Below are 6,105 nucleotides of genomic sequence, written 5' to 3'. Positions count from 1 at the left end.
TTGGAAAAGACCTCAGAGATCATCAAGTCCAACCTGTCACCCAACACTTCATGACAACTAAACCATGGCACCAAGTGCCACATCCAATCCTTTAATGAACACCTCCAGGGACGGTGACTCCATCACCTCCCTGGGGAGCCCGTTCCAATGGCCAACAACCCATTCTGTGAAGAACTTCCTCCTCACCTCAAGCCTAAACTTCCCCTGGCACAGTTTGAGACTGTGTCCTCTTGTTCACTCCATAGAGATGCCAACTTTGTCAACCTGAATGCTACAGCAGCTTCATTGGCAGAAGTTATTTAAGCCAAACTAGCTTTATCATCTCAGAGGCCAAAAACTGGACTTGGCAATGTGTCTCTTCTCCTGTTTGGGAACAGCAAGCTCCAGTGTTGGTTGACTCAGAGGTCCCTGGGAGGTGGTGAGGCTGATTTCTTCCCACTCAGATGCAGCAGAAAGAAAAGCACTGAAACAGTAGCAACTAACCCTATAGTTAATTGAAGTGTAACTGAATTTCAATGAGCTTTGGATTGGGCTGCATTTTCTGATTGCTTGTGCTAGCCATAAATATGCAACAGCTGGCTCTCCAGAGAAATAAAAATGTAGCTCATAAACCTGCATTTACGTGCATAGAGAATATTGTTCACATCAGAATTTTGTAGAGATTGAAATATGTCATGCCATTATACAGACCAGAAAACAAATTTACAAGCTATTAAAATGCTTTAGCTGAAAATGTGACTATGGTTAAGAAGTGGCATCCCCTTCAACAGATCAGTTTGCTGTGCCTTTGCGTTCAGAGTTAGATTTGCTGGTCTGCCTGCAAAGATGTTTTAGTCCCTTAAAGCAGTGAAAAGACTCATACAGGTTAATGAGAAGAAAGCATCCTCCTCGAGCTTGTTTGGCTAAATGAAAGGGGGGGGAGGTCAAGCTGTACCTGTTTCAGTGAGGACAGCAGGTTTGGGCAGATGCTAAGGAGACTATAATCTTAATCACAATGACTATGAAAGTTTCAACTCTCTGATCTCACCAGAGTCTGGGGAGCTGGCTGTGGGTGTTAGGAGGGAGCTATTTAGTTGTACTTAGCGTGTTTGATCTGGAAATCACAAATAGACAATAAATATAGAATCCCACCCTGTCATTTTTAGTGCCACTCTTCTGGGAAGAACTGTGCTTTAACAAGGTTTAAACTGTAGTTTGAGTGTTTTCACAAGTGCTTCACAGCATTGCCACTTTGCCTTTGGGAATTAGTTAAGATGTGCTTTGCAGAGCATGGGATCATAGGACAAGGCAGTAAACCCTGTAATAAACACTTGTCCATGCTACAACCAAGCTGTTCCCAGCAGTGTTTAAAAGAACCACGTTTGTGACTAGATGCCATAACAGGGAAAGGACACAGCCTGAGGTTATTATCTAAAAGTTAAGTCCTTTTAATTATTCCTAAATAGCAGGATACCTTCTTATACTTCCAAACCTTAACTGGTGAATATAGGCATTAAGTAGCCTGTTCCATGTTACAGGAATGTGTCTAGCTTGTTTTAAAAAGCATTAGTTAAGAATGATGCAGAAACAGCCTTCTAGTTAACAGAAATGGTGCACTGCAACTTGCAACAGTACCTAAAACTGGAGAAAAAAGGACCACTTTCATTGGGCAGACTGAAAGTTATTGATACCACATTGCTTTCAATCTGTAACGACATGCTTTTGGCAGGGCATCAGTTTATAGATTCAGCAGCAGTATTTCCAGACAGATATTTATCTTTCCCTGTTTTTTTATCCTCACTATTTGTATTGCTGTCCTCGATGTTATGATTGTTATAAATCTATTTTTGTTCCCATGCATCATTATAATCACCAGGTCTATAAATGGCTTTGCTCTTTCAGTCTGTCTGCTATCTGGAAAATCTCACAAATCCAGACCAGTAAGTTGGTACTGGCAGGTGAACGCTGTGTAGCTGAGTCATCTCAATACATCAGTGATGTTTATTGAGCCCAAGCAGCAAACAGTGGGAAGACTGTGGCTTCAGGCTTGGGACTCGGAGTTCACCACACATTGCACTTAGAGAACACTCAGAGCTTCGTCATTAACAGATTTCTCTCACACTGAGGGGAAGAGGGATTTCCAAAAGATCAGTTGCCTCTGAAAGCAAACATATTAGGAGCTGCAAGAAGGGAACAATCTGGCAATGCTGTTACAGCCCTGTCTTAGAAATTAATCTCTCTATTTAAATTGTAAGAGTTGATGATATGAACTACCCTGGGAAAACTTTGTAAGTGGAGGCTTAGAGAAACCTGCTAATCTGCAGGCAGCGTAGTGGCGCAGGGAGGAGGGAAGCATGTTTCAGATCTTGCCCGAGTAGGTGAAAACCCCCTGCAGACATTTCCCCAACCCTTTTCTCTCCTATAACTCAAGAAAGCCTCAGGAAAAGATTTCACACCAACGTATACTGAAGGAAGATAGAAGGTATTAAGCTCACAATGTTGTCAAAAGAAACTGCATCCCCAAGTGGTTATCTTTGTTTCAACCGTGTGGCTTGTTTGATCTTGTAAGTGACTTTGCCTCTTTTTTCTTTCTTATCTGATGGGGACCTTGGCTAATTTTGCAAATCTGAGGCATACACTTGTCAAACTGTGCATCCAGAGAAGGAAAGATGGAGCTTGTCCTGTCAAAGCAGGACTTGATTTGGATTATAGGATTTGAAGGCCACAACTAGAATCACAGAATGAGTATAGAGTTACTAGCCATAAACAATTAAATGCCAACATCTCCTCCAGCTTCAGTGTGAGCAGGCCACATATTCTTAGCTGTTCAGGCTTGCCTACCTAGGGAATTAAACTTGTGAATCTGTAAAGTACTTGTTCCCTGTGTAGGCACACCCTTAACCTGCAGATAACACTATTTTCTCTAGTGCCCTGTCAAAGTGGATTCATACCACACCACACATCTGGCTTTATGAATTTTTCAGGTTGTGTAAGCAACCTGAATCAGCTAGGGTCAGACTCCTAACTTTCACAGATGGCTGTACTTTTGTAAGCCCTGTACCTCTGCATGAGGATCACCAAACTGCTGCACTGTATATTCACACCCCAGCCTACTTCACAGTCACTCCAACCAACAGGAAAACAACCATGAGCATAAGGAATCATGGAGGGCTGGGAACTGAGAAATGGCAGTTTCATGTAGTGATTCATGCCCTGGCCATTTTTGGGCTTGATTGCTTCCTAGCTTGACCTCTGTGTCATCAGGAAGTACCTTGCAATGATTCAGACCCTTTAAGCACTCAAGAAGAGCTTAGGGCCTTCTGAAAAACTCATTCTGAACCCCAACCATTTGATAAGGAGGAATTGCTTGTTCCCAGAATCAACATTTCCAGTTAACACCAGTGCCAACCATGGAGACAGCACATTCTTTACCGAAAGCTATGGAAACTGGAACTGAAACAAGACAAGCTTCAGCCAGTACGATTTTCTGGCTAACAGGTTTTTCTTTTTTGTCTCTCCTAATTTGCTTGCTACTCTGTAATTGGAGGTCACTGGTTAAGGAAAATGGCCCTGTTAGCTCATGGGGAGCAGCTGTAATTTCACTGCTTCCAGTCTGACTTCATTGTGTATATTTGGGTGGTATTAACACAGCACCAATTTTCCCTCCTTCTGGTTTTCCATATACGCAAGGATGTCAGGCCAGGGATGATGCTGTGCTCGGCCTTCAGTGAATTTTGCATGGACATCTGAGAGGTTTTTGCAACATGCTCTGAATGTAAGCCTCTCGGACATGGGGTTCATTCAACTGTGAACCACCTATTGGCTTGTGCAGCTGCATGGACAGCCTATATAATTTACATCAAAATGGTTTTACCACCTGTGGGTTGCTAGGCTGTCCCCCTTCCAACCAGGAAAGTAGTTAAAGGCAGTCATCTATGAAAAGACCTTGGCTGCTTCTTGAGGCAGTGAACCTCTGCATTATGGCAGAGACTTTGAATGCTGAAGAATCTGAGACACAGGTAAGATAAGAGATGAGAACCACAAGTATAGACTTTACTGAGGCTGGTGAGAAAAATCACTGTGAGAGTGCAATCATTTAAGGAAATCAACCAACCACAGTAAGAATATTTGGTATAACACTTTTTTATCTTGCAGCTCAAATATCAAGCAATCTTTATGTCAGTCCTACAGGTGTGTTGATAGCATCACAAATCCAGTAATTTCAGACACCTACAGTATTGCTTTTCTCATGCCCTCTGGCATATGAGTGCCATGATCCTTTGAATTTCTCAAACAGCCTCTCCTTTTCCCATTGAATGGAGTTAAAGCATCTTGACTACACCTTTGAGAGAAACATGATCCTTTCCTTTCTAATTGGCCAATTTCCCTCCTAATTATCTTCATTTTTCTTTTCCCATGGGTTCTGTTTCCTTCACCATGCCACCCAGGCCAGCCTCAGCCTGCCCACTTTCCCCAAACCCTCCCTGTGTCTTTATGTCTTTCCTGGAGGTGTTCAAAAAGGGATTGGATGTGGCACTTGAAGCCATGGTTTAGTAGTCATGAGGTGTTGGGTGGCAGGTTGGACTTGATGATCTCTGAGGTCTTTTCCAACCTTATTGATTCTGTGATTCATCTGTACTGTCCTCTGCTGCCTGTGAGAAATGAGTCTGAAGGGCAGGCTCGGCTAGGAAGATTTTTTTTTGTGTAACATCTGTGTGTATAATTATTATAAAAATGGAATGTACTTCTCTGCTGCCTTCTTGCTGTACTTTCAAAAACGTTTTGAAGTTTGTTAAGAAAGCATCCTGCCTTCCTCAGACTTTGTGCAGCACCACCCACAAAAAGCCTTGCGTGTGACTATGGACAGAAACAAGCACAGGAAAGTAACCAAATCAATAATGAAGAGCCAGTGTTTCCTCCCCAAAATGGCCATAAGAATTCATTTGAAATTCTATGTACAATGTCAGCTCTTCAGCTTCTGGCTTCAAAGGAGGTGCAGTGGTGCAAGCAAAGAGAAAAAAGGAGATCTTCGTGAAGTAACACAGAAGAAATAAGCACTTTGTGGATGATGGCAAAAGTCACTCAGAAAGCTTGCCATAGTCCTGCAGAAATAGCACAAAGCGCTCTGAAGCACCTTTTAGGTTCTCTTGCTTGTGGCCAAACTTCAGGCATAATAAAGCTTTTGTCCTTTTCTTGGCAGAGAAGGTCGAAAACAAAAAAAGGCAGAGGGAGAAGGTGGAAGGAATTTCAGCCTCCTCAGGAGATGCATTCCAGCCGGTGTGGACTGCACTACATCCTCCTTGGATGCTCCAGCACATTCCTTTGTTCCCTCTGACCAGACATTTTCTTTTGTTTAGTCCCTCCTTGGCAAAGCAGAGTGCATTGCACAGTCTTTGTCTCCCAGCTCTGAAGTTTCCCCAGATTTAGCATTCTTACTGCATGCTGCTCTTAACTCTCTGTGTTAAAAGAACTATTAATTATTGCTATTAATTTCTCTTATTCAGGGCTGAGAAGTGAGCTAAATTAAGCTTTGGTGGAAGCCAAACTGTCGACTTCATGCTTATTTGCTCTCTATCACCAGATGCCCAGCAGGGTGGCACCCTGAGAGCACCAGCACAAATTCCAGCACTTCACCCAGCAGGGACCTGGCTGTGACAGAGATTGCCTAGAAACAAACGGCTATTGCCCACGAGGGAATGCTGCCGATTTAAAGACTTTGCATCTACCATACTGTGCCTCACTGAGCACCGTGTGTTTGCTATATTTCATGCAATGAGGATTCTAAACATTGAACAACTGACATGTGTGTGTGTGTGTGCAAGATGCAGCTCTTCCCTTATTCCATCTTTATTTGCTCCTCTAAAATATTCTAAGGTTCCCTCTCAGCTTTCTCCTAAGCTTGGCTGCTCCCAGTGTTTGGATGATTTTGTGTTTGATACTTCCCTTCAACTTTGTAGCTTCTGGGTTGTTTGTTTGGGGTTTTGTGGTTGTTTTGTTTTGTTTTGTTTTGCTTTGCTTTGCTTTGCTTTGCTTTGCTTTGCTTTGCTTTGTTTTGCTTTGCTTTGCTTCGTTTTGTTTTGTTTTGCTTTGCTTTGCTTCGCTTTGCTTCTGTTTTATGGAGATCTC

This window comes from Melanerpes formicivorus, unplaced genomic scaffold (assembly GCF_026170545.1).
Source record: "Melanerpes formicivorus ecotype bairdi unplaced genomic scaffold, bMelFor1.0.p_v2 SCAF_71, whole genome shotgun sequence".
NCBI classification, from domain to species: Eukaryota; Metazoa; Chordata; class Aves; order Piciformes; family Picidae; genus Melanerpes; species Melanerpes formicivorus.
This window is presented reverse-complemented; position numbering follows the sequence as displayed.